Here is a 5,225-nt window from a genome sequence, read left to right as displayed (position 1 = left end):
ATATATATATATATATATATATATATATATATATGACATGAATCGATAATTTTCTTTAGAGGATAACAGTCAACTAATTTTTGAATATAAAATAAAACACTACTATATTTATCTCTTTACTTATTCATTTTAAAATAAAATAAATAACACTTCACATGTTATTGTTTTTAGGTAAGTTTGGTAATGATTTCGAGTATGTATCAAAATAGTACATGTTACGACTCAATATAAAACTTTAAAGAAAATAGAAGATAAATTTTTAAATTAAAAAATTAATTTACAAAACTCTTTATATAAATTTTCAAGTATAACTTTTAAATTATACATAGTTTTAATTTATAGAAAAAATAATTCTCAATTTTCCAAAAACATTTCTAGAAAAACTCGTGCAACATTATCCATACGTTATAAATTGACATATATGAGTAGTTTGTATGAAACATGACTTTAAAGCTTCGTGTTGATTTGGCGGTGCCATTTGTATGATATGGTTATGTCTATGCAAACATCAATGCCTAATCCCTACACGTATGTGCTTCCTCAATAGTTGACATTCTTCGCACTTGGATGAGACTTTTGCTCTACTATTTGCTTTATTAATGCTTTCTTAGTTTTTCTTTATAAAAGACAACTTTTTATTATTTCTTTTTATCTAATGCTTATTTTCAAAATTACAAAATAATATATATGATATATGATATAGATGTTTAATATAGATTATTTATTGATATTATACTATAGTTATAGGTTGGATGTAAATGTCATTGTAATTTAAGAATTATTAAACCGATTTTATCCAAAATCAATGAAAATTATGTTTTTAACAAGTCATTTCATATTGGTGATGACAAATATTACATTTGGATTTTGATTGAATTTTATTTTCTAAAATTACATAATGGATCTATTTTTTATGGTGAACTATACAACAAACTTAATAAAAGAAAAGATGGTCAATATGTCTCCAATAAAGAAAAAAATTCATTGTACGCATCCATGTTTTTAGAGATAAGATTTATTTAGTTATTTAATCTTATTTTACAAAATGATTGATTTATTATATAAGAATTATATATGAAAGTCCTAAAGTTGATCAAGATGAAGATGAGAGGGTAAACTAAGAAAGGTAAAATTCATGGTATTGGCCATAAATTAGATCTTGTCATCATGGTGTGAATGGTTCATCTTCATTAGTTGTAGGTCCTTCTACAAATTCAAATCATGCATCTCAAATAGAAGAAATTTCTATAATAGCTACACAAATGTCTCGAATGCAACAACAGATGCAAACATAATTACATTATCAAACAAAATCTCGAAAGTAATTACAGATAAAATTATGAGCATAAATAGAGGTGTAAAGATATAAAAAAATGACATTTTAGAAGTAATAGTGATTTAAAAATAGTGAGACTCAAATATTTTAATATTAAATGATTTTAATATAAATAGTTTCATTATAAATGAATTTTATTATTTTAAGGTTTAATCATTCACCAAGTCCCTATTTTCGCGTAGAATCTCAATTTAGTCCCTCTTTTTTTCGTTTTCTCAATTGGGTCCTAAAAATCAAGAAATTGTATCAATCANTAAGGTTTAATCATTCACCAAGTCCCTATTTTCGCGTAGAATCTCAATTTAGTCCCTCTTTTTTTCGTTTTCTCAATTGGGTCCTAAAAATCAAGAAATTGTATCAATCAACTCCTTTCCGTTAAATTGGGGGTAACAGTGTTAAGTCTGTTTGTGACGTGGAGACAGATGTCAGTTGCTTACGTCCATGTGGATAATTGAATTTTGTTAAATNGGATAACTGAATTTTTTAAATTGACAAAAGCAAAGTTTATTACATTAATTGGGATTGGGATTTTTGTTAATCTAATTAGGGATTGAAATTGAAGGGAGAGAACTTTCTATAAATCCATGCTCGAATCCCTAATAGAAGGGTATATTTTCATTCAGCTTGTGTTCTTCTTGGAAGGTGGATAATGTCGTAGTGCTTGAAGATGGCCCATCCCTGTTCGTCTGTGTCATGCAGTGGGTGGCGGAAGCAAGACGGTAATGGCAATGGTGGTGGTCGAGGAGGATCCGAAAATGGTGGCCCATTCTGCTATTGTGGGATGAAATGTGTTGTCAGAACTGCGAGAACGGCTAAGAACAGAGGCAAGCAATTTTGGGGCTGCCCTAAGTTCAAGGTAAGGTATTTTCGTTGTTGTTATTTTGAGTTGGAGGCTGGCCTGATTGNTGTTTTCTTCTCANAGAATGNTGGTGAAGATGGTGGTTGCAATTACTTCTCATGGTGTGCAGATCATGGGGTTGTGGAAAGGGAAACGAGTGTAAAGCGTGAAGGCATGTCTGAGTCTTTCTTGAATAGAGAATCAATGGAAGGTGGATGGAAGATTATAAGTGAACAAATGGACTTGTCAGTGAACAAATTGGGAAATAGGATTAATGTCTTGGTAGGGATTGTTTGTGTTCTTTGTCTGCTGAACATTATTGTACTTACATTAGTTTTATTTCGTTCATAGGAATGTTTTTATTGTACTTATGATGCAATGTACTTAGGATGCAGCAATGAACNAAAGTTTTCCGCCTCTCAGAATTGGAAAGTGATAAAATGGGTACAAATTTTCGACGTCTGAATTGTAGATAGCAATTTTCGAGGGGTGAAATAGATTGATAATCAAATGGGGAAAAATGTATACAACTTAAATAATCAAACAAACAACTAAAACCAACAAATAAACATAAATGTAGTGTATAATTCAAGTTGCAGAAGTAGCAATAGCTCCAATTTCATTGATAACTGAGAAAACGATGGAAAGCACAATATATAAACTATTTGAAGCGGTGACAATGGCCTTATCCTAATAAAAGAAACAAAAATCTCAATCTCATCCAAACATGTTTGTCAATTCGTAAGGAAGGAATGAGAACTTTCATTGATATAACCAATGAGAATTTTCATTGATATGAAGAACTGCATAAAGAACTGCATAAAGAATTTCAAGCTTATTTGACATTTGCAAGTTTAGTAAGTTAATATAAACTAACTCCAATTGAGCATAAATACTCCATTGACAAGGTATATAAACATGCATTCAGTATACATTTACACTTAAATGGTATTTTTCTAATTTTGGTTTGAGTTAAATTTTACTCCTTTATAGTAATTTTTCAAGGACTAAAGACACTTGATTTTCTTACTCATAACATGCATAAGTCAGTGTTTAATGCTATAAGCTATCATACAATGTTAGTTTATTTTGTTATCTTCCAGTACTCATCTCTTTCATAATATATTGCTTGCATGTATAAAAATTTAAATGGTTACACATGCGACAAACATATTGAACTTTTTAATTTAACAAATTTATGAATTGATTTTAAGTAATTATCACCTCATAGAACTTAAAACTTTTTCCTTTGTCTGAAATTCTAAAATATGCAGAACTGTTCTGGTTTACTTTTAGTTTTTGTCTTATCATGAAAGATTGAATCTGTTGTTAAAAATGTCTTATGTAGATTTAGTTCCTAATTTCCCTTATTGAAGTGATTTTTTGTTTTGATATAAATTTACTTTTATTGTTAAAGTCTTAGTGTCAATTGGTTGAACATAGAAGCCTATGTCAATAGCTAACAGATTTTTTTGTCAGTTTCAGTTTCAGAGAATGTTGCTGCTAGACTGCATTTGTGCATTTTCGTCTAAGGAAAATATTATTGATCGATTAGGTAAATTGAAAATAGCAATCAGATGCACAAAGATTTCAAAATACCCCCTTCACTAAAGATGGGAATATCCAAATACAAAATACCCCCTTCACTAATTCTCCAACTTACTTTATCAGGAACTTAAAATTAAAAGGGTATTTATACAATACCAGATACAATACCAGATTTAATACCAGATTCATAACAGTAGAAGTTGTTCTTGGAGCTTTGAAGAACTTAGATCCATATACTGCAAAAGTGAATGGTAAGCTAAAATGATACTTCCAGCACATTCATATTGTCAAATTGAAATTAACAAATCAGTTAAACAGGAAAGAAAATGACCACATCAAAATTTCAATGGTTGAGTTCCAAAATAACTACAACAGTTGCATAAAATATGCAGAAAATTATGACTGAAACTGCAGTAAGATAAAGATGGCAGCAGAGTAAACCATAATTCTCCATAAATATGGCAGCAAAGTAAATCAACCCTCAAAACATTGGTTGGGCAAATACATCATTAAACCAGAATTCTCCATATGTTTTCAAAAGCAGAAGTAGAATAACAAAAAATAGAAAGTTTTCCTAGATAATGTTTGGTAGCCTTAAACTATTACAAAAGTTCCTTCCTACAATGCACTAGGCTTGAGTGGATGAACCAGCTGAGGCTTGAGTGGATGGACCAGCTGAGGCTTGAGGCTGAGTCTGATGTGCTATTTCAGATTGTTGAGTGGATGAAGTTGCTGAGGCTTGAGGCTGGGTCTGATGCACAGGTCCTACTTGGGTTGTTGATGGGCAACGACTTTTGTTATGGCCTTCTTGTCTACATATGCCACATCGTTTGCGCAAGCCAGATTTTTTCATTCTTGATTCATCCTTCCTCATTTCCCATTGCTCTAGTCTGCGTTTTCTCTTTGGTCTTCCAGGCAATATTCTTTTGTGTGGAGGAGATACATCAGGATATGGAGTAATGTTCCATATATTCGCTCCATTTATGGGATATATAATAGAAGAATATGTCTCCAAATATGTGGACTTCATGTAGCAAGAGTCAATATATTGTTCTCCATCAATGTTGAGGAACTTCATTGCAGCCAATGAATGACAGCAGGGGATTCCAGTCAGCATCCAAGTTCTGCATGTGCAAGTTGAGTCATCTATGTTCACTATGAACTTTTCTCCATTGTTAGACATGTGACGAACTTCAAATAACTTATTGCCTGACCAACTGTGTACAAGAGAATAATTTTATATGAACCAAAATAGTAAATTAAGATAACAAAATAAATCTGGATATGCTTTTTTATAGTAAATTTACCTTGGAATCCAATTTTTTGTTAACTGAGATTCCTTTCTAAATCTGGATAGGATCTTGGGACAAATGGGTCCAGTGAATGATGATATGCTTGACCTCTTCTTGGCCCATCTTTGCATGAGGTAAACTCTTATCTCCTCCAACAATGCTTGCCTCTGTTCTTAGCCGTTCTCGCAGTTCTGACAACACATTTCATCCC

This window comes from Vigna radiata, chromosome 6 (genome assembly GCF_000741045.1).
Source record: "Vigna radiata var. radiata cultivar VC1973A chromosome 6, Vradiata_ver6, whole genome shotgun sequence".
Lineage (NCBI taxonomy): Eukaryota > Viridiplantae > Streptophyta > Magnoliopsida > Fabales > Fabaceae > Vigna > Vigna radiata.
This window is presented reverse-complemented; position numbering follows the sequence as displayed.